The 24,510-nt window shown below is 43.4% G+C and overlaps 1 protein-coding gene across 5 annotated transcripts in view; it reads right to left on the reverse strand.

Moving 5' to 3' along the window:
- PKIG (cAMP-dependent protein kinase inhibitor gamma) overlaps nucleotides 1-24,510 on the reverse strand; it is a 98,875-nt gene that overhangs the window by 24,401 nt on the left and 49,964 nt on the right. The window contains exons 1-2 of one of the 5 annotated variants that reach the window (XM_045053577.1): nucleotides 8,089-8,271; nucleotides 4,529-5,015 (exon numbers count right to left, since the gene is read on the reverse strand). The exons of 2 other annotated variants lie outside the window; for them this stretch is intronic. The gene's annotated coding sequence lies outside the window, so the exon portion shown is untranslated. Of the gene's footprint in view, nucleotides 1-4,528; nucleotides 5,016-6,705; nucleotides 6,728-8,088; nucleotides 8,274-24,510 lie in introns of those variants that run through there. 2 more of the 5 variants (XM_003983448.6, XM_045053578.1) reach the window with 2 other exon arrangements.

Genomic DNA, 24,510 nt, shown 5'->3' on the forward strand with positions numbered 1-24,510 from the left:
CACACACACACACACACACAGTATGAGTGGGGGAGGGGCAGAGAGAGAGGGAGACAGAATCCGAAGCAGGCTCCAAGGCTCTCAGCTGTCAGCAAAGGGCCTGATGTGGGGCTTGAACTCACAAGCTGTGAGATCATGACCTGAGCCAAAGTCAGGTACCCAACCAACTGAGCCATCCAGGCGCCCCTTAAAACTTTTAAAAAATGTTTATTTATTTTGAGAGAGAGAAAGAAAGCACGAGTGGGGGGAGAGGGGCAGAGAGAGAGGAAGAGAGAATCCCAAGCAGGTTCCGCGCTGTCAGTGCAGAGCCCATTGTGGGAATTGATTCCATGAACCTGAGATCATGACCTATGCTGAAACCAAGAGTTAGATGCTTAACCGATTGAGCCACCCAGGCACCCCACCCTGAAGCTATTTAAAAGGGTGAATTAGATTTATACCTACCCAGGATGTATTATTTAGTGGGAAAAAGAAAGTGCAGAATAAAAGTATGATCCCATTTCTGACAAAACAAATAACCACACATCTACACAAACACTGCATCCACTTCAATAGGAGCTTGGAGAAAGGTATGGAAGTATATATACCAAACTGATTTCAGAAGGAAGGAAATGGGAAGAAGGGGGAAAGGAGAGATTATAACTTTTTCTTTATAACATCTTCAAATTGTTTAGTTACAATGAACATATGCATTACTACTTTAGGGAAAATTAATGAAAATAAAAACAATAACAAAGAAGCATATGAGAGCAGAGGAAAACTCCGATAAGCTATGTTACACACTACCTATCTTTACATGGGATAGTTAACTGTATTTACTTTCTTTTTGGTCAAAACAGAACATTTTAATGGCTGGAAGACAATTTTTTTTTAAAAAGCTTCATGGAGGTAAAAAAGGGTACTTCATTTCCTAAACATTTATGCTTTTTATTCAAGAAGGAGAAAAATATGGGTGCCTGGGTGGCTCAGTTGGTTAAGCATCCGACTCTTGGTGTCAGCTCAAGTCATGATCTCACAGTCTGTGGGTTAGAGTCCCACATCAGGCTCTGTGCTGATGGTGCAGAGCCTGATTGGGATTCTCTGTCTCCCTCTCTCTGCCCCTCCCCCATGCATTCTCTCTCTCTCTCTCTCTCTCTCCCTCTCTCTCTCCCTCTCTCTCAAAATAAATAAATAAACTTTAAAAAAAATAGGAAGGGGAAAAAATATTACTTAGAAAGAAAGGAATTTTCCCCTTTTAAAATCCGAAAGAAAGCCTAAAGCTTTGGCTTGAAACTGCCCGGGGGCACCTGGGTGACTCAGTCGGTTGAGTGTCCAACTTCAGCTCAGGTCATGATCTTCTCACAGTTCATGAGTTCAAGCCCCACATCCGGCTCTGCACTGACAAAGTGGAACCTGCTTTGATCCTCTGTCTCCCTCCCTCTCTGCCCCTCCCCTGCTTGCACTCTCTCTCTCTCTCTCCCTCAAAAATAAACCTTTTTAAAAAAAAGAAAGAAAGAAAGAAAGAAACTGCCCAGGTCAGGTGGTGTGTGGGCTGGTTCTGTGCTGCTGACTATTCCATGGCTCAGTGCCCTTGACTGCTGTCCTCCCCCTGAGCCAATTAAATCCACTCCTGGGAGTGTACTGGCTGCTGGGAACCAAAGCCCTGCAAATGCTGCATCTCTGCTCACAGGCTCTCCTGGGCTTCAAGCAGATGCTTTGGCTTCTGTATCAAATGGGTTCTGGAATCCAGAGAAACAAAATGGCTTGTTCTGCAAACCATTTTGATGGAAGGAGAAAGGAGAGGAAATGGTTTATCCCAGTGAATGAAATAAAAGAGAATGCTCCTGAAGGACAGCTACTATACTAGATCTGCTATTTCAGAGTTAGGTACAAGGTACACTCTGGCCTTCCCCAGTGAAATGCTTTGCTTTTAACTTGTGTTCTTTTATTTCATTGAAATAATAATGACACCTCATATTTCTATAGCACTTCATATTTTACAAAGCACTTTAAGATGCCTTATCTTAATTTCATCTTCATAATGACCCAGGTATCAGATCAGTATCATTTTTACTTACAGGTGAAAATGACCCAGAGATGTTAAGAATCTTTTTTTTTTTTTAATTTATTTATTTTGAGAGGAAGAGAAAGCATGAGTAGGGGGAGAGGGCAGAGAGAGAGACAGAGAGAGAGAGAGAGAGAGAGAGAGAGAGAGAGAGAGAGAGAAGGAGCAAATCCCAAGCAGGCTCTACACTGTCAGTATAGAGCCCATCGTGGGGCTCGATCCCACAAACTGTGATACCATGACCTGAGCTGAAACCAAGAGTCAGACGTTTAACCAACCGAGCCACCCAGGTGTCCCAAGCCAAGTTAAGAATCTTTGTAAGTCACATGGCAGGTTGGTAACAAAGCTGCAGTACAAACTCAGGTCTCCAAACCCCGAGTCCAGTAGGACTCCAGTAGGGAGCTCAGGTATGATGAAATCACAAGGAGAAAGGCAGGCAAGCCAATGAATAAAGGAAGGCTCTTGGGAATAACAGCTCTCCTTGCCTTTTAGGAAAAGAATTATAGTCCAGGAGTAATATTCTATGCCATCTCAGAGAGAAACTTTCTCATGTATGGAATACAGCTGCTGACTACGAGAAGGAAATCCCATGCTCCTGTGTCTGCCTACCCACATCCTACCCAACCTTCAATGCTGCTAGGCCTCTAAAAGCCCAGGGCACAGGAGATGTATCTCTTTCATCTCTATGCCCTCAGGGCCCAGCCCTGAGTCTGGCACAGACTAAAAGCCTCTAAGTTTCTACCTCTAGTGGTTTCAAATCCATCTACTACCTCTTCTATCTCCCCACCCTTACCTTCTTGTCCTACCCAACACCAATCCTCTTTCTCCACGACTACTGCGACTGCCCCTCAATCCATTCTCCACACAGCAAACACCACCCACAAAGGCTTACATCATCAGGCCCCTGCCTAACTCTCTGAACCCTAACCTCTGCCCCCTTCTCAGTTCTCTTCCCCTCTATGCTTCAGCCACACTGGCTTCCCTTCAGTCTCTCCAACATCCCACATGCTCTCCTGCCTTGGGCCCTTGCACACATGTACCTTTCCCTATCTGGATTCTTTCCCACAACACCCTTCCTCCCCACCTCCTGCCTTAGCTCTTGGCCTAACGGACACCTCATCTCAGCACTGGCTCTTCAAGCAAACCTGCCCTGACTGCACCCCTGTTTATTCATTTCATAACACCACTACACGTCCTTGTAAGCTTCATGTGAAGAAGGACCATGCCTGTTCCATGAAACACTGTCCACCTATCACCTTGCCCAGTGCCTGGAAAATAATTAGGTGCTCAATAAATACTAACTAGCTGAACACAGGAAAAGAGTATTGAAGTGAACTGAAGGCTCGACTCAAATGCCACTGCCCCTCCTCTTTCTCAGGCTTTCCATGGCACTGTCCCTCTCTGGGGGTGTTAGAGTTATTGGAGTCTTTTTTTTTTTCCTATCAGCCTGCAAGCTGCTTAGAGGTCTCATTTACCTTGGCATTCCCCATAGCGCCTTGCATAACGCCTGACACACAGAGGGTTCTGAACAGGGGACGAATTCTTGCACACGCACGGGAAAGTACAAGGGAAGGCTGCAGTCCCCAACCACAGACAAAGGTTTCTCCTACCCAGGGGAACGCAGCACATGGCATGAACACCTTTGAGATATGCAAACAGAGACTTTGCCCAGAAAATGACAAGTGAAACCTGAAAAGCAGTGGTAGTGTGTGGGTGAGTGGATGGGGGGTGAGGACAGGACAAGCGTGTACTGTTAAAGGGGAGTTTCTTACACTGGCAGAAACTTTCTGGTGCCAAACTGGAATGTGGATAAGAGACCTAACAAAGCTCATACCCTTTGACCTGGCCAAGCCTTATTAAAAAATCAAAGATGTGAAACCACTGGGTGAGGATTTAAGTGTTTTTCTGTACTGTCTAGCTTTCCTTCCATGAATATGTTCTAATTTCATAATCTGAAAAAGGAAATGCTCTACAATAAATGTTATAAAAACAAACCAGCAAGATCCAGTGGTGATCTTAGACTGCAAAATCACCTGTCCTTATGTCTCCTTAAACTTGGGAATGAAGATTTAGGATCCTCCAAGGCGGGGGCCCCTGCAGTTTGTGAGGAAGAGTTCCTGTCTTTCATCTGAAGCCTTGGACAGGAAGGTTCCAGGAGTGAAAGCTTCAGCAGCACGCAGCTCTCATTTCTCCCTAAAGCTGGCAAAGCTCTGGGGGTAATCAACCAGCTGGAGATGGGGACCCCTATCTGCCAGATGCTGGTCCACTCCAACTGTTCATCTGTCTGTCTTCCATGACGCTCTGAGAACTTCACAAGCCACCGGCTATCTCTCCTCCAGGCCCTGTTCCTCCACCCTCATGCTTGGTCCTAGGTCTGCCCTCAGTGTAATTTACTGAATGGCAGAGACCACACCTATAAAGTACTAAACATAATGACTGACCTAAGTCCCTGGGACATAATAAGAACGCATCAGCTAACAATACCTTCATTTCTTTAGTGACCTGAAGGTCCATTATTCATTTCGGAAAAGCCAAGTTGAAGAGTAGTAATTTCTTAGAAGATTAAAGAGACGTCTTCTAAATAAAGTTAGGAAACGCTGGCTTCCTCTAATAAGACAGATGCATTTTAATCTGCAATTTAGAATCACTCAGCATCAGAGCTGACGGCAGCTTCCAAAGGAACCACTCTTTGAAGAAGCAGTGCACAAAGTTTTCATAAAGCATTTCTGAAAGATTTCCAGGAGGTAGTGAGCTCAGCCTTGGGTCATGATTAATGACTTGTTTCCAAGAACTTTAGATTTTCCACGTCTGTCTCCACTTAGGAATCACTTCTGGCCCCTTGTGAAAACACTCAGCAGAGTTAATTGGGTGAACTCAGCTTCTTGTCACACTCGGAAAGTAACACCTGCCACCAGCTTCTTCCTTAAGTGGCTGGGCCAGCATCCTCTGGTCCCAGGAGAACAGCACCTGACTGGGTGATAGGAAACAGTGCTAAGGCTTTGTTGAAAGAGCCAGGATGGGCTTCAACACTGATAAGTTCAGAGATGACCTCACATCCCTCATACAAATGCCATCCGATGACTCAGGGGGCCAGGGCCTGTGTACCTTGGCTAACATTCTGTTTCTGGAAACCATAAAGTAGCTAATCCCAAGCATTTTTGTGCCAACTAAGTAGGCTATGAGCTTTATCCTGTTTCATCCCCATGGTATCCTTGGAGGTAGGTATAACTGTGATCCCCCCACTTCACAGAAGAGAAGCAGGCTCTATGAGGTAATCTAAGATGTCTCCACTAGGAGGTGGGGAGTACCTGCTCCCCTCCCCAACTTCTCACTGAACCCTAGACAGTCTGAAGTGACAAGGACTGCAGATACCAACCAGCCCAGAGGTCGAAAATACAAATGCCCACAGGGGACAAGGGGCAGGCAGGAGATTAGAGATGGTGACAGGCAAGCAAATAACACAGATGGTAAGCAACTGGGGAGCACACCTGCTGAAGGCATTAAAATTCAAACAAAAATAAAAACCTAAACCAGGTACTTTCCTTCCAGAAATATCACCTCCTCACCACCATCTTAGGAGGAAGGACCAGTTTTTAAATCAGCCAAAGTCTGGAGATCTTGGGGAGCTGGGTAGAGGCAGAGGCCCACTGCCCACGGCCATGGTGGTTCCATGGCAGCAACGGTGCACTTTCAAGGGTTGAGCTGCTGGAGGAGACTGAAACTCTCAGATACTCCAAGGAGCTTTGAGAACTCTCCTGGTAACCATGGTCTTAATTCAAGCGACTGTTTGTTTGTTTTTGAGAGAGAGAGAGCACGTGAGTAGGGGAGAGAGGCAGAGGGACAGAGAATCTTAAGCAGGCTCCATCCATGCTCAGCGCGAGCCCCATGCAGGGTTTGATCACAAGACCCTGGAATCACGATCTGAGCTGAAATCAAGAGTCAGATGCCCAACAGACTGAGCCACGCAGGCGCCCCTCAAGCAGTTTTTAAATACTGCATCTTCTTGAGGGTTAGAGTCTCTAATAGGCTTAAAGATAAAAATCCCTTAAATTGACAATACCTGGAACCCTAGAAACTCAAAATTCAAGATTTGACATCTTCTGTTTTTCTTTGCGCTTTGGCTCTGGCCATCCTTTCCCGCAGCAGGAGAGGCCGTGTCTCGGTAAGATGAAGGTAGAAGGGCAGCAGAGAGATTTTTCCTTCCTTTTCTCCCTCTCTTGTGCCAAGCCAGGGACTAGGATGGTGGTCTCTACATTAAAATCGAGTATGCTGTGTCTCCTCTGGAACTGTGTGCCAGGCTTTCTACCTGGTAATGGGGTTACGGTAACGTCTGAGACAGACTCACGAGAGAGGGCACATGGTCCAGAGGAGACACGGTGAATGGAAGTTATGCCAGTAATTGGGAGCACAGTTCAGGTGAACACGAGGAAGGAGTTCAGGATAATATGGAACATACAATGGAGATCGGGGAGTAATGACACTGACCACCTCGGGTTTTGCAAAAGGGTGAGCATAACATGGGGTTGAGCACTTACGAGATGCTCGTTAGTGTTAATTCTTGTTTCTCCTCCCTCCCTATTGTGTGTGTGCCCACACGTACACCACACTGAGACTTTCTTCATCACACCTTACAAAACTATAAAAACTCAGAAGTAACTTACTGTTTACTGTGTTATGTCCTCTTTTAATTGTCCTCACAGGTGCCCGTTTTTAGCCACTCTGGGATACTGAAAACCACGGGCACTTTGCTCCTCAAGCCCTAAGGATTCTCCTCAAAAGCAAGAAAGATATGGATGGTTCACGTCAAGCTGAATTCTGAAATATAGCGACCATCTAGTTTTGTCCCTTTATTTAGGAACAAAAGAGGAAACTGGGGCCCAGAAAGTGTAGAACGCTTGCTCAGGGCCACAAAGTTTCACTGGGTGGCCCTTAGTTTCTTAAAGCCGAAGTCTTTCCCCTTTAACTTTCCCAACTGCTTCTACCTGCTGGCAGGGGAGGTGGGTTGCTCGCAGAGGCTGCAAGCCACGTACCTCAAACCAGCGCAGAAGCCTCAGCTCCGGCGCCCGCTGGTGAGCCTCCTCCCTTCCCCTCTGTACAGAGTGGCTCACCCGTTTTTTGTTTTTGTTTTTTAATGTTTATTTATTTGAGAGAGACAGAGAGAGAGAGACAGAGAGAGACAGAGAGAGAGCAAGCGGGGGAGGGGCAGAGAGGGAGACACAGAATCAGGAGCAGGCTCCAGGCTCTGAGCTGTCAGCATAGAACTCGATGAGGGGCTCGAACTTGTGAACCGCGAGCTCATGACCTGACTTGAAGTCGGACGCTTAATTGAGCCACCTCGGCGCCCCTCGCCCGGTTTAAAATCCTAAAAACAAACCCCAACAAACAAAATGCCCAAGTGCTTACTTACACTTGTTCTGTTTATTTTCTAGTCATCAACAGCAAATTTTAAAAAGGAAGCAATACAAATACCACGAAGCTAAAGTTTTCCGACGCTTCTTTCCATCCTGGAGTCTATGAAGCTACTGCGGCATTAGGTGTATGTGATAAGCTAACTTCATGAAACCTAATCATCTAGCTTACATTTAGGATACCCATCTTATATTTGTGAGGAAAGGACTACGGGGAATTTTCACTTGCAGGGACATTTCTCTCTGGAATGTGTAAAATTGGTTGTACCACCTTCTTAATCAGAGAAAAAAACGAAAGGTTTTTACAAACACCGATGCCTAAGGGAACACTTATTTCTTTACCTATCTTTAGGGCAAGCAGCTGCTTTTAAAGCTGTAGCCAATCTGTCAGCCTTCCTGGGGTAAAAAAGTCAAACAGCGTTTGAATGGAGCCCATCTGTGAAGCTTGAGTTCAGACTCTAGCCTCAGGCAGTTTCAGACAAAGTCATAATTTTCAAAGCAATAATATATCATAATATAAAAATAGACACTTTGTGGCCAACAGGCTATAAAGCCAGCGGAGCTCTCCAGAGGGCTCTGCCTCCAAGCTCTGCTTTCCCTTGGGGTGGGAGCGGCGGAGAATAAAGTTCTACTCACAAGAGCGAAGAGTTTCTCCAAAGTCCAGGGCTCTTCAGTCACAAGTGAGGGGAGGATTTAAGAAACCAGGATTCAAAATGCTTCCCTTCTGAGGGTTAGCAAGATTAGCAGACCAGGCCGGCAGAGCAGTCTGGATTCTTTCTTGCTCTCTCTCTCTCTCTCTCTCCCTCCCTCTTTCCGAGTCTCTAAATGAAATGCACTTTGAGGGTTTTAGTGGGTGTTTCCCACGTCTCTGGCCAAGTAAGTCCCCATTTGTTGTAACCCAATGCTCAGCCTGATGATGTCAACCACTCAGCTGCCTTGCTTGGTTTCCACCTCTCCGTCCACGGGGGAGATCCATTTCCTCTGGACAATGAGCCGGGGGGCGGGGGCTGTAACTGCATCCCAGGCCGTCACACTTGCCTAACATCCTTCCTTCAATTTTAAACAGTGCAGCCTTAGTGACAAAAGGCTTCCTATCCAGTCACTGGGCCAGGGATCCTGGCCTAAGTCCCTTTGCCTCATAGTCACTGATGACCGAAGGTGATCTGGTTTGCTTTGCTGTGTTTTCATTCACTTTGGTGTGTAATATGCTTCCTAGGGTGGAGATCCCCACTCGACCCCACCCCCATTTCCTCCTGCTCAATTTTCTCAGTTGTTTAATTTCTCCTCCCAAGTTTTCTGGGTGCATGCTGGGCACAGTGCATGTTTGTCCCTCACTTAGGGGAGAGGACATGTGCCCAAGTGTGAGGTTCGGAAGGCGCACTGGTCTGTTGCCTGGAGAACTGGCTTCTGGTCTCAATCACACTCCTAACTGAATGGCCTCAAGTCACCTCTCTTCCTGCACCTCAGTTTCCCCATCAATGAAGATGGCTTTGGGGCCTCCTACTTTTGAAGGTCAGTGACTGAGGAGCTTATCAACAATCTCAACATAAAGAATTTTACTGCAAGTCGGCTGACGACATGCTTAAGGGAGGGGAGAAGCCTTGACAGGTCAGAGGCTGATGCCCGAGATGCCAGGCTCAGCCTGGCTCCTTTAGCCTCCTTTGTGGTGCAGCTGAACTGTTTCTCTGGGAGAAAACACCAAAGAATTCACTGAACAAGGCCTGGGGGACATGGGAAGAGGCAGCATAAACTACTGGATAAGATAAAGAAGTATGAGAACTGTCCTTAGGGATTAACGTGGAACAGCAGGGGTTAGGAGAGAGAGTAGCAATCTCTTGCATTTGCAGAGCTCTTGAAGGGGAAGACACACGAAAGCCCTGTACTTCTGGGTACAAAGGGAAGCAGCGTGACATGTATATTGTTTATGGGCATCAGTGTGGGAGCCAGAGATGTGGATCTGAGTCCTGTGTGACTTAACTGCTCTGAACTTTTTTTTTTTAAACTATAAAATGGGACACTAGGGCCTGCCTGTTAGGGCAGTGAGAAAGAACACGTGCAAGGGAAATGAAAGCATCTGCACATACTACGAGCTGATAGATGGCAGCTTTGTTGTCGTAAGTAATCTCGCCTGATTCTCATTTTAGGAGAATTAGTACCCGGGGGCTAAATTCTTAGTCTGCTTTTCCTGGGTAGGAAAAATGAAACACAGAGAAGTGACATGCTCACGGTCATACAGCTCAAGATTAAAGGGTGAGATTTGGAAACTGAGTCTTTTAACTCCTACTTAGGCCAGCATGCATGCCATACACATGCCAAGGCTACTTCTCAGAATGGTAACTTCTCTGAACATGGCCCTTGTTTCTAAATGGGATCATCTCTACTTAGAAAAATGAGCTAACTTATTAAAACAAATAGGGAAGGGGTGGGAGGGAGGATTTTCAGCCAGGCCAGGGGAGGGGGAGGTAGCCCATCTACTGCCTAACGGAAACACGACAGGCCATTCATTAGGTAAGAGGCGGTACTACTTACTTGCTTTGCTACCAAAATACCTCGTGACCTGAAGGAGTCTGGGCTTCCGCCGCCCTTCCCCACAAAAGGCAGATCTGATCTGTCTTAAACTTACTTGGATGGCAAGATGGGATTGGAGCTCTTTTAGGAAAGAAGCTATTTATAGGTGGGGGTAAGGCTGTGGGAGTTTGTGACTTAACAAAAATTTTAATTAGTTCTCAGAAATCTTTGATGCTGTAATCAGGAAAGACTAAGCAAACAGACTATATGTCAGGAGGGAGTGTGCCAATCTAAGGCCTTCCCAAAGCTGGTGTGGGGCTACAGAAGGAAAAGCACTCCAGCCTCTTAACTCATGGAGAACAGTAGTTACCATCTCAGAGAGATCTGGGTTTTTCCTTCCTGTCCTTGGATGGTCCAGCAATGTATAACCTTGGGAAAGTCAACTTCTGTGTAAAGTGAGAATAATAACACTTACCCTACAAGGTTATTGTGTGGATTAAGTGCCTGGCACATACCATATGTTCAAAAATACTTGGAAAAAAAACTTGCAAAAATAAGCTGCGACATCCTAAAGTAAAGGCATTATTTTCTAATTCTGATTCAGTGTCACCATCCTCTACTCTGAAGATGATGTAACGGTGAATGAATAAAGTCAAGGATGGTGGGAAGCCAGAGGACCCATTATTTCTCTAGAATTCTCTAGAATTCATTCTCAGGATGAATAAGGAACAAAAGCCCACCTAGAGCTGTGTTCTCAGCAGGAACACTCAGCTTGGAGGGACTGGAGGTGGAGACTGGGACTATTGTCTGGCCAGGCCTTTATTCCAGAAGCCCAAGGGGGCATCAGAAAATGAGCTGGGCCCTGGACAGATCAGTTTACTGAAATCACTCCCAATTCTTTGAATCATGTTTTGTTATTTGAACAAGAATAATAGTAAGGAGCATGTTCATAAAAACAAAGATATTGTTTTCTTCGACCACATATATTTTACTTTTTTTTTTTTCAGCGTTTATTTTATTTTTGGGACAGAGAGAGACAGAACATGAACAGGGGAGGGGCAGAGAGAGGGAGACATAGAATCGGAAATAGGCTCCAGGCTCCGAGCCATCAGCCCAGAGCCTGACGCAGGGCTCGAACTCACGGACCGTGAGATCGTGACCTGGCTGAAGTCGGACGCTTAACCGACTGCACCACCCAGGCGCCCCTATATTTTACTTTTTTAAATTATTTTTTTAAATTTATTTTTGAGAGAGAGAGCACAAGTGTGGGAGGGCGGAGAGAGAGGGAGACACAGAATCTGAAGCAGGCTCCAGGCTCTGAGCTGTCAGCACAGAGCCCAACGCGGGGCTTGAACTCTCACGAACCATGAGATCATGACCTGAGCCAAAGTTGGATGCTTAACCGACTAAGCCACCCAGGCGCCCCATCGACCACATACATTTTATAACACTTGCCTGGTAGACTGAATACTTGTACATCTGTGACAGAGTCCACGAAGAGAAAACAGGACAACACCAGCACGCTCATTCTGTCTTCTGACAACGGTGGATTTACCGTGTGGACTGGGGCCACGCTCTGTGCCTAGCGCTCTACAGACACCACCTTATGTTACCCTGACAATTATCAGGGGCAAGAGGTATTTGGTATCTTCTCATCTTACAGCTGCGGAGACCGATGCTGCAGAGGCTGACCAACCTGTGCCAGGTTCACTGGAATGCGGGCAGGAGCCTGGGCTCCTCGCCAGGGCTGCCTGGGGCCAGGCCTGTATTCTGAAGTCCCTCACTCTACTGACTCTGATAGGGTTTCCCTGCAGGAAAGCTCCCAACTCTACACGGCCCGCGGTATTGGCTCCACCTGAGGAAACGCTGGCTGCTTCTGAGCGCAGAGCTGTTCTGAAGGGCTCAGGCAGCCCCTTTGCACAAAGCTGCCCTTAATTCCCACCCTTCACCCCCCAGTCTGGAAGGGGTCTCTCCCTGTGAATTTCCTTAGTACTTTATCTGTTTTTCTCTTACAAAACTTATGCTTTTCTCCTCTCTGAGGCATATTTATTCCTGGGCAGATCTTATGTTGCTAGAATCTGAGTTCCTTATGGAAAAGATCTGTGTTTAATTTATGAGCATTTGTACATATGATGAGATACTTGTTAAAATAAGAAAATCTATAAATCATAAAAACTTACAATGGATGTTTACCATACACCAGGTAATATTCCAATTGCTCTATATAAATTATCTCATTTAATCCCTGTGAGGTCCTATGAAGTAGGTATTATTATTTCCATTTGACACATGAGGAAATTCTAGACACAGATCAATAGGTAATTTGTTGAACTGGTAACTGACTGACATCTGTTGAAAGGAGCATATGATGAATAAGTTCTGGCCATGGCTACTGACCTAGTCCAAACAGCTGCTGCAAAATGCAATTAGCTTTCACCCTATCAAAGGCAGGTTTCATGGGCACCTGAGTGGCTGAGTAGGTTAAACGTCTGACTTTGGCTCAGGTCATGATCTCATGGTTTGTGGGTTCGAGCCCCACATCGGGCTATGTACTGACAGCTTGCTCAGAGCCTGCAGCATGCTTTGGATTCTGTGTCTCCTTCTCTCTCTACCCCTCCCCCACTCACACTCTGTCTCTCTCTGCCTCTCAAAAATAAATAAATGTAAAAATTTTTTTTTAAAAAGGCAGGTTTCAGTTGTCATGCCATTTCAAACTCTTATTCACTATGGCACACAGCTAGAAGGTCCCCATTTTCTCTAGACATTATTAAGAAGCATATTGACTGAGACAATTATAAAAAAATAGATTTGTTTTTCTTTCCAATTATAATTGCTTACTGTAAAAAAGAGGAAATATAGAAGAGCAGGAAAAAAGGGAGGAAAATCATCCATCTTCCTACCACACAGAAATAACCAGTTAACCTCCTGGCATATGGACCCAAAAAGAACCATACCTACACTCAAATAATGTTTTAAAATCAGACACTTAAGGGCACCCGGGTGGCTAAGTCAATTAAGTGTCCGACTCTTGATTTCGGCTCAGTGCATGATCTCGAGGTTCGCGAGTTCAAGCCCCATGTTGGGCTCTGGGTGCTGATACAGCAGAGCCTGCTTGGGATTCTCTCTCTCTGCCCTTCCCCTGTGCACACCCATGCTCGCTCTCTCTCTCTCTCTCTCTCTCTCTCTCTCCCTCTCTCTCAAAATAAATAAGTAAACTTAAAAATAAAAAATAAAATAAAATCAGACACTTAAGTCATTTGGGGGCAGAGAGGAGTCAGTCCCACAAAAGATGACAAAGAAATGTTTGATTTTTTTTTTTTTTTTTGATTTTGGAATATACCTGGCTGTATTCTTTATAGGGTTTGATATTCTGAGGGTCCACCTCCTGGGCCCCCTTAGACTGCTGGTGATGCAGCCAGTGTGCCCGATGGAGGGATGGCAAGAGAAGGGAAGCCTGATCCCAGATAGCATGCACTTAAAAAAATAGGTAGGTTCACAGGATACCTCCTGTCTCATAGGAGATTGGGCGTCCTTATCCTGACCTTTGAGGGCCCCTCAGTCTAACTGCTGGTCAGGTGCCCTAAAGCAAAGTGTACCCTTCAGTGTGGTACACAGAGCTTCTGGCAGCTTCCCAGGCAGGGGTGAGGTCCATGTGGCAAACAGACAACCAGTTCCAGAGGAAACGAAGGCCTAACTCCTAAAAGGAGGCTTTTATTGTTGCTTACAATTGGCAAAAAAAAGGAAAAAAAGAAAAAAAAAAGGCATCACAGGGCATTTGAGGAAAACCAACAGCAGGACAGAAACTAAAATATAGAGAAAATGGACTCTTTTATGGGAAAGAAATTCAGACAAGTGAAAACCTTTCAAAAAATTTTCTTATGTCTTCAGAGAGATTCTGAAGATACTATCTATGTCCATAAAATAAGCTGACAACACTGAACTCTTAGAAATTAATAATATGAATATTGAAATTAACAATTCAGTAGAAAACCTGGAAAACACAAAAAGGAAATCTTTCAAAATACAGTATGGGGGGAAAAGTTTACAGGATAAAAAAGGATTCTGATCTAGAACAACAATCCAGGAAGTTCAACATTAGACTAAATAGGAATTCCAGAGAAAGAATACAAAGAAAAGTACAATAGGAAATCATCTAAGAAATCATGAGGAAACGTTCCCAAGGCTGAAAGGAAGGCTGCATCCTTAAAAAGGAGGAGTCTCCCTTGCCTATATGCATTCTCCTAACCTTGCAGAATCCAAAAGGAAAAAAATCCTCCACGTTTCTAGGGAGACTGTTTCAAAAGAAAAAAATCAGAATGGCATCAGACTTCTTCCGAGCAATACTGGCTGCCGGAAGACAACGGAGCAACGCTTTCAAAGGGAAAAGTTCTAAAAGAAAATGATTTGGAACCTAGAATTTATTCTCAGCGAGGCAAAATGCAGATGATTTTGATACAGGGAAGGACTCAGAACAGTTTCTCTCGTGTACTGTTTTCTCACTCAACTCCTGGAGAATATCCTTCACCTAAAGGAGGGTTTAAGCTGTAAGGTAGGAGTTGAAAGCAGGGATCTAACAAGAGAGGTGGAAGGAACACCCAGGATGAGGCTGAGGGTAGCTCAGGACTTCAGCTGACCCGCAGGCCTAGAGAGCGCCAGTCTGACTGGGGACTCCCCGACAGGTGTGCTGAAAATCGTACTGAGAGTCCACGGAAGAGTATGGGAAGACTTTGCAGTAAGAAACAAAGAGAACTGAGCATAGTAAAGACGCAGCTGTTATTACATCCAGGAAAAGCCATACAGAAAGGAAAAATAACCAGAACATTACTGGCTCAGCAGTAAATATTTACGACGCCATAATGCTACAAAACACTGGATACTGACTTAACCCAAAACCTGTGATACTGGGTGAAAAAGGTAAAGGAGAAGCGTGAGGGGGGCTGCGGTGCTTATAAAAAAAGCTAAAGCCTAATGTGCCATTGGAGAGGTCAATAGGTAACACCTAAGTTGATGAACAAAGAAAAACTAAATAAATAAAACTGATGAACAAAGAAAAAGTTGTATGGTAGTGTGTGGTCCTTGCTTGCATCTGATTTGAATAAAAAAAAATACTTAGGAGTTAATCAGAGATCTTTGCTAGTAATAAGGGATTATTAATTATTTTATATGTGATAAGGGTAGCATAGTTACATTTTTAACAAAGCAATCCTTGTTTTCTTAGAGATGCATGCTGAAATTGTTACTGATGAAATGACATGATGCCTAAAATTTATTCCAAAATTATCCAGTGGCAAGGGGAAAAGTGGCTATAGGCACAGATGAAACAAGATGGGTCATGATTCTTGAAGCTGGATAATGGCTGGTACATGACCACTCATTATATTATTCTAGTATTGAATATGTTTGAAAATTTCCACAATAAGAGAATGTTTACACAGAGAGGCAGCTGTATAAGCATATTATTTGGATACATGGAAGTAAGACTAGAACAAACAACTAATGGGATCCAAAATGGATGCTCTTGGAAGCAGGGCAGGAGGCAGGGGATAGAGGGGTGGGGGCAGAAGAAAGCCATTTTCAGTAACAATTTATTGAAACATTATTTGTTTAATGAAACATTATTTGTTGTTTCAGTAACAAGTAATGATATTGATCTTAAAAAGAATCTATGTGCATATGCCATTTTGACAAAAACAAAAATTAGTTTTAAAAAAGAAGTGGAGGGGCAGCTGGGTGGCTCAGTCAGTTAAGTGTCCGACTTCAGCTCAGGTCATGATCTCGCCACTCGTGGGTTCGAGCCCTGCACTGGGCTCTGTGCTGACAGCTCAGAACCACTTTTTGGATCCTCTGTCCCCCTCTCTCTCTGTCTCAAAAATAAATACACATTAAAAATTAAAAAAAAAAAGTGGAGGTAGTGTAATGTTACTTAGAGAAACAGAGGGAACCACTGGAAGAGCTAAAGGCAGAAGATGTTGCCTCGGGGGAGGGGCAAGCAGGAAACGGGTATCTTTCCAGACCTGCAGATTTTTTTAAAAATTATGTTTGTGTATTATTTTGACTTTTTAAAAATGTTATCTATTTTTTATCAGTTACTGCCATCAGCTTTTAGCTGGGCCTTTTGCTAATCTCAACATCTGCAAACTGAATCTGTTTCTCTAGGCAAAGAATCCTGAATAACCAGAGTGAATGCCTCCACATTAAATATAATGATAATTATTACTGCAGTTTAATAATTATCTACCATTTGTCAGTGCAAATGGTTATTTTATAGGTTATTTCTAGAAGTATTTCTAGAAATATAGGTTATTTCTAATCTTTATAACACTCTTGCAAAGCAGATATCAATATTCCCATTTTACAAATGATAAGATTAAGGTTGAGAGACCTCAGCCATTTGCTTCAGGTTACAAAGTAGAAGGCCAGGCCTGCGAGACTCTTTCTAACTAACCTACCTCTCCTTTATGGTCCACTAGTTTGATATAGTCCAGAAAGTATTATTACATCCATTTTGTCATCCAACCCATGAAGCAGGAGAGACAGAATTACCTATACTTGACAGATGAAAGAATTAAAGCTAAGAAAAGTTAGGTAACTTGCCCCAGAATCCAGGTTCCCTGATCCCGATTCACTACTTTTCTATCATTCCTATCATCTGTTCCCCTCAACAACAAAATGTTGTTATTCATAACCTCCCCAGAGGCATCTGACATAGAGTCAGAGTAAATGAATGCAGCTGAAGCAGGAATTTTAAAAAGAGACTTATTTTTTCCAAAGGAAATATAGTAATAAACCATGGAATGTCCTCGGTTGCTCTAATGTCAGCATTTTACTTGAGTCCTCAAAGGGGTTCTTAAAATGTCAACAGCCTGTCTTCCTGGCACATGGCACGTCAGCTGCTGGCATGGGCAGCCTGCAGCGGTTCTGACAGCCAGTGCCACTCTTCTTGGCTCCAAAAGAAAGGAATGAGCCATGCATGCTTCAGCCCTGAAAAAGAAAATGTCTGTGTCTCCTACATGTACTCATCGGCCATGTGGTTCCAGGGCTTTTTATAGTTGCCAGGAGCCTTAGCTTGTTGCTACTCTAGAGCAGAGGCAAGTTTATAAAGCTGTAACGATAGGCTGGGTCAGGGTGGAAGTCAAAAGTGGGCAACTAAAGGGCCTGAATGTCTGCCTTCTGGTCATCTCAAACCCTGGGTGGCTGCTGGCTCTACCTGGCAAAGAAGCAGACGAAGAGTTGGGCACAAGGGCCATGAGCTTGGTTTGAGATGCTATTCCCTGGCTGTTCTGGCATCTGAACAATGGCCAAGCAGTAGCTAGGGGGAAGAAGCTGTTTACTCGAGTTCAAACTATTTATAGTACCAGCAATCTGCACATATTTGGATGACAAATCTCTGGGCTTCAAGTGAGTGGTGCTTTGCTCCTGGACAATTTCATCAAACACATTCCCTCCCTACGCCACCCCCGGACCCCTTCGCTCACACATTTTGCCCTCAGGATGTTTTGTTTAGGTTGCTGAGTTTAAAAAGATCAAGATCATAAAAAGAAATCACATTTTAAGAACACGTAACTTGTAGTCCGTTTGCCTGTGAGCTTAAACTACATAATGTCATTTTCTTTAAGGCTTGAATCAGAGATTAAAGTCTAATACATGTGTATTCTATAAAAAATACGACTGAAATTAAAACAGTATCTGAATAAGCTCTGTAACTGAACATGTACTATATCACTGTAATGATGTTGAGCCCCACTCAAGACCTGCAAAGAGAATGTTTCTTATGACACAGTTTTAGGATGATAAAAGGTTTTACAGAACAGATCCACAAACAATATGTAATCATACACACATTCCAACAAACCAAAGAGACACTACGCACCGCTTCTGGGGCAGCCGCAGTAGCAGTGACTGCTCACAAGACCCCTGCCCCCAGCGCATGCCACACGGAGAGGGGTGTGACTGGAACAGAAAGATGTGCAGAGCCTTCTGCGCAGTTGTAACGCACAGGTTATTATACCCTTGCCAACACATTTGTTTGGAAAGACCAGCCCCACCTCTAAAAGCTGCCTTGTTTTTATAGCAAAGGCAATGCTTGATCAGCACCTCCCCTGAGCCAGGCACTGCCTGATTCCCAAGGGGAAACATGGTTGTTGACATGTATGCTGGTTAACGTGCCGGTGGCTTCCAGTCCTGTCACACAATGCGTGCAGGAACTGGCATAGAGAAAAAGGGCAGAGTGAGCAGAAAGGTTTATAGTAGGGGTGATGTTGGACAAGTAAGGGATCCCTCCAAGGGACTAACTTGTTTTCTTATTTTTGACCCCTGCTAATGAAGCACATTAGAAGACAAACAGGAAGGTCTCCAAGATAATCTTTATATTAACCCCACTTTTTAAAATCAAAAGAAAAGTGCTGGTAAGGGTGAAGGAAAGAAATATGTTTATATGCAGAGGGAATGTAAATTATTAAAAAAATTTTTTGTTGGTCAGCTGGTAATATTTGGTCAATATATTAACAAAAGGCTTTAATGCATGTAATTTTGATACCACAATTCTACTTCTAGGAATTTAAAGAATATCCTCATTATTCAGACTTTAGCTAAAATGTCACCTCTTGAGGACTTCCCCAACCATTCAACCTAAGGTAACCACCCATCTACCTATCACATCACTTACTTTTAAATGTCTGCATGGCATGCTATTTTTCTTGCTCATTAATTTGTGTACTGTTTGTCTTCACTGCGACTCCCCACCTTCCACACTGAAATGTTGGCTTTATATGAGCAATGACCCAGTGTGTCTAATGCACTGCTCTTCCTATGTGTTGAATACTAGCCAGGGATGTTACATGCATCATCTCATTTAATCCTCACAAGCCACGTGAGGTTTCTGGAATTACCCCATTTTACAGATGAGCAAACTGAGGCACAGTTTAAGTCTAGCGAGTGGCCAGCAAGTGGCAGTGAAGATATGAACACTGGTATGTATGACCACGAAGCCCATGCTCTTCACCACCGCTCTCAAAATGCACCAAAAGTTTCAATGTGCACCCTTTTTGACTAAGCAATTATAGTTCTGGAAATTTATCATGTGGACATAACCAGACAAGAGCAACAGCTAGTTACGTCTTCATTTACTGTAGACTGTTTACAGAAGCAAATATTGGAAATACGTTTAGGAAAGTCATCAGTTAGCTATAAGCCTCCAGTTTACTGTTTGGTAAATGGGGGGCCCCATCTCAGAGACACTGAAGATTTAATGAGACAAAGCACTGTACCCGGCTCATAGTCAGTGTTTTATTGTTGCTATATGCATTTAAATCTCTACAAGGATATGTACCAAAATGTTACCAGAGGCCATCTCTGGACAGGATTATGGTGGGGGAGGGGTTTCATTAATTGTGTACTTCCACACTGTTCTAATTTTTGAAAAATTCACACTGATGTCATAGTCATCAAAAATAAATATATTACTACCTTTTTAAAAAAAGAAGATTAATAAAAAGTTAAAGAAACTTGGAGAAGGAAACTCAGTTTACGGCACAGTGAGGGAAACTAGTTTTGCAGATCTCAAGATAAAAATGTTCGTCCTCTTTCGTTTCTATGTAAGAACAAGATTTTCGGCGTGCTTATAGGTCCTACCCCATTTATAAAGGCCTACGTTTGCAGTGAAGTCAGGGACATTCTTCATAAGAACACAGACCTACAGAATTTAGTAAGATGGATTCAAGGAAGTTGAAAAGATGTTAAAATATATATACAACAAGAAAAAAAATCGTTACAGCCACATCTGCCTTCCAAAGAGAAAGGCTGTCAAATGGGAGGCCCTTTTGGCTCCTGGTCACCTTTTTGAGTTCAGCCATGCAAAAATAACAGAAATAAAACCTGAAAGTTGCCAAGTAGCTGTACACAATAAAGAAGAACTGAATTCCAAGGGGAAATCTGTGATGAATAAAAGAAAGGGAAGGAACAGGGAGCCAGGAAGATGCCAGAGGTCTGGATTTTCTGCCATGCGACCCCTTTCTGGGGCTCCCAAATCACCAGCAAAGCTGGTAACAACACTTACGAATGCTTTTTGTGAGTGTATTCTGTGTTCCTGACAGAAACCAGGAAGGGATTGACTTTCAATTCTGAAACGGACAGGTTGAGAAAACAGAGAAAGAGGAGGCGGAGATGACCCAGAGAACAGAAGCCACACCTTCACCCCCAAGGAATCTGCAGATTCCTGGGGAAACTTTGGACTTTTACCGGGCAAGTAACAAGGAATCAAGCTGATCTTATCTAGATCTTAAAGTGCTAACACATCAGGGTTACTTACATATAGTTTATTTATCAAGAGGGTCAAGCAACAAACTGATATGCGTGTGGGCACAAAAATAAATTAATGGCTCTTCCACACCACTGAAAAGCTTTTCACAATTTGTGTGGTGTTGCCAACTCATTTTAGGTCGCATATTCCTTTGAGAATGTGATGAAAAGTAAGATGCTGCTCTTTGGAAAACGCATTACCTTCGGATGTATATAATTTCAAGAGGTCCGTGGAACCTGTCCGAGGCCATCTCGGGGACTCTCACTATAGGGAAACTGCACCAGATGTAGTTTGTCGCGGACAATGGGTATCACAAGCCACCTTGCAGTTTATGCAGAAGTCAGAAAAACACTGCTGGCATTCATTCATTTATAAACATTTGTTGGAGACCTAATACACCAAATGCTGAAGGCATAAACAAATGCAACGTGATCCCTGTACTCACTGAGTTATTGTCAACTGAGGGAAGGAAAGAAAACAGACCACTACAATAGGGTGGGATAAGTCAGGCGGTGCTTCAGAGTAACCTTGACCCTCAACTTCCTTTTTGGCCCCAGGTCTAACTAACTACAAATGGAACAACAGGTGGAAATGAGTGATGAGAATATGAAGCACAAGTGGAGGAAAGCAACAAGAGGCCAAAACATTGGAGCCACTTTAAATAGCCAGCCTGCTTTTCTGTGGACTTTGATTTCCCTTTGTGTCTGCATAAAAACATCTCCAAAAGAACAGAGCTCTTTTCTTTAATAAACAGTAAGTAACCATGGATTTTTAAATGCCACTTCAAGAAAAAGGAATTAACAAACTAAATGATTGTTCCAAAGGACTCATCTATGCTAACAGAAGTCCACAATCTACATTGCTGGTTTGCATTGTTACATCAACAAATATTTACTGAGCTCTGAAATTAATCATGTCTCATGTTTGCATTGCACAGGAACTTTCAAGTAGATTGTCTAATTTCTTCTGCAAAACATCTTGTAAATGCTTATATTCAAGGGCACGGTGATTTGGTAATTTACAGCTTGTAAGTCTTTCAGCCAAAGTCAAAATACAGATCTACCTACCTTTCCCTAAACTCACAGGGGAAAAAAAACAATAGCAGCAACAGAAACAGGATGGGGAGTGGAGGTCATAACAGCCTTGAGGGACAGAGCGGAGAGGCTATGTTAACGAGGCACCAGTATAAGCAGATGCACCTGAGAAAAAATCCTGGCTCCCTCCCCATTTATGAGCTATGTGACTTCAGGCAAATCCCTTAACCTCTCTTAATTCTGCTATCTCATCTGTAAAACGAAGAAAATAATAGCGTCTCATCTGAATGTAGAATGAAGAAGGAAGAACAGAAGGTAAAGTGTAGTGCTGGGTGCTGATTTCTTCATCTTTTACAGAGGAGAGTCAAGAGATACAAAGTGAGTGGATTAAGACTGCCATTTTCACTAACGTGGATTACATATATTAAATAATTATTAGATATAATTAATGGATTAAATATATTTAATAAATAACTTGCCTCCCCAAACACCTCAAATGATTGGTGCCACCACTCTAGCAAATATGCAAACACATGCCTGAATTAAAAGCAAGCCAGCATGGGAAGTTTTCTGAGGTCAAATAAGAAGCACAAGTCAAGTGAGAGGAGATAAGCACCAGAACTTTTTAAGACATCTGTCATTTAGGAATACGGAGCTACGTGTCAAAGTTAACACTCTAAAAACACAAATAAAGAAGAAAAAATAGCTATGTGTGTGTATAGATCTTATTTACAATTTTGGAAGTAACCACAATTGCTAAAAACCATTAAAGTAAAAGCCAAGTAACTTTCAGGAGAAAGCCTGGGTGAGGAGGGAGACTTTTTTTTCTTTGTATCTTTCTGGTCTACGTGCTTATTTTTGTGTACAACTATTACTTTTCGGGGGCACCTGGGTGGCTCAGTCTGTTGAGTGTCTGACTCTTGATTTTGGCTCAGGTCATGATCCCAGGGTTGTAGGATCCAGCCCTGCATTGGGCTCCATGCTGAGTGTGGAGCCTGCTTAAGATTCTAAGATTCTCTTTCTCACTCTCTGCCCCTCTCCCCTGCTCATATTCTCTCTCTCCCTCTCTCTCTCAAAAAAAAAAATAATAATATGGGGCATATGGGTGGCTCAGTTGGTTGGACATCTGACTTTGCTCCAGGTCATGATCTTGCGGTTTGTGAGTTCAAGCTGCATACGGGGCTCACTGCTATCAGCACAGAGCCTGCTTTGGATCCTCTGTCCCCTTCTCTCTGCCCCCCCTGTGCCTGACTGCACTCTGTCTCTCTCAAAAATAAACAAACATCAAATAATAATAATAATAATAATAATAATATCAATAAATAAAAGGTATTACTTTTCTAATTTCTGTTAAATTGGCAAAGGAAGGAAGATTGGTGGCACTCTGCCACCACCAACCATAAAAAATAGTAATGGGCTGAGTAACATAAGTATGAATTTCAGAAGAAAATAAATCAGTCTTAAGATGACTGGAGTAGGGGGGCGCCTGGGTGGCGCAGTCGGTTAAGCGTCCGACTTCAGCCAGGTCACGATCTCGCGGTCTGTGAGTTCGAGCCCCTCGTCGGGCTCTGGGCTGATGGCTCAGAGCCTGGGGCCTGTTTCCGATTCTGTGTCTCCCTCTCTCTCTGCCCCTCGCCTGTTCATGCTTTGTCTCTCTCTGTCCCAAAAATAAAATAAAAAACGTTGAAAAAAAAAATTAAAAAAAAAAAAAAAGATGCCTGGAGTAGGGGCACCTGGGTGGCTCGGTTGAGTGGCCGACTTCGGCTCAGGTCATGATCTCGCGCTCCGTGAGTTTGAGCCCCACGTCGGGCTCTGTGCTGACAGCTCAGAGCCTGGAGCCCGTTTCGGATTCTGTGTCTCCCTCTCTCTGACCCTCCCCTGTTCATGCTCTGTCTATCCCTGTCTCAAAATAAAAATTAAAAAAAAAGATGACTGGAGTAGGTATTGTTTCAAATGTACCTTATCAAAGACTTCTTTTGAATGATAACACATGGTGTTGTGGAAAAAAAGGGAAAATGTAAGTTAAGAATAGAAAGTGGTTACAACGGTCTTAAAAGGCAACTTGGTAACACACACTGAAGTCCTTAAAATCCTACATGCACAGGGGGTGCATGGGAACTCTCTCTTTCTGTTCAATTTTGCTTGAACCTAAAACTGGTCTGAAAAAGAAAGTTTACTGGGGCGCCTGGGTGGCTGTTCATTAAGCCTCCGACTCTTGATTTCGGCTCAGGTCATGATCTCACAGTTCTTGAGTTCAAGCCCTGCACAGGGCTCCACGCTGAACGTGCAGAGCCTGCTTGGATTCTCTCTCCCTCTCTCTCTGCCCTTCCCTGCTCTCTCTCATTCTCTCAAAATAAATAAATAAACTTAAAAAATAAAGTTTACTTGATTAAAAATACATATATACAGGGATGCCTGGTGGCTCAGTTAGTTAAGCGTCCAACGTCGGCTCAGGTCAGGATCTCATGGTTCGTGGGTTCGAGCCCTGAATCAGGCTCTGCGCTGACAGTGCAGTGCGGAGCCTGCTTGGGATTTTCTCTGTCTCCCGCTCTCCCTGCCCCTCCCCAAGTCATGCTTTTTCTCTCTTGCAAAATAAATAAACTTAAACAAAGACATTAAAAAATATATATACATACACGCATATGCACACACACACGTACACACACACACACACACACACACACACACACACACACACACACATATATACATGTCCTTTGACCAGGTCAACCCACTTCCTGGAGAAATCATTATGGGATGTGTGCAAAGGCTGGACTCAGGCTGCTGATTTACCAGTGTCCTGAAGACTGACAAACTGAAAACAATCCTAAAAGTTACAATTAGAGTGGCGAAATACATTTTGGTACATGTATAAGATGGATTATTATGCAATCACAATGTGATGCTACAAAAGACTAATGAACATGAGAAAAATAGTCTCATATTAATGTTAAGGTGTATATAATAGGGGCTCATGTTTGCAAAAGGGAAAATAGTATTTTGTAGAAAAAAAAGAACTGATGAATCTATTAGTAACACTATAGGTAATTTTAATTTTTTTCTTTCAGTCTGTTGGCATTTCAAATGTTTTTGGCAAAACATTCTTCTTAAAAATATAATATTCTATAAAAAGAAAACATATAAAAAATTATTTTTTAAGTTCCTATGGACAATATATACCAAGTAAAGAAAGGGAAAATAAGAGGAGAAAAAGGAGGA

The sequence above is a fragment of the Felis catus genome, chromosome A3 (genome assembly GCF_018350175.1).
Source record: "Felis catus isolate Fca126 chromosome A3, F.catus_Fca126_mat1.0, whole genome shotgun sequence".
NCBI lineage: Eukaryota > Metazoa > Chordata > Mammalia > Carnivora > Felidae > Felis > Felis catus.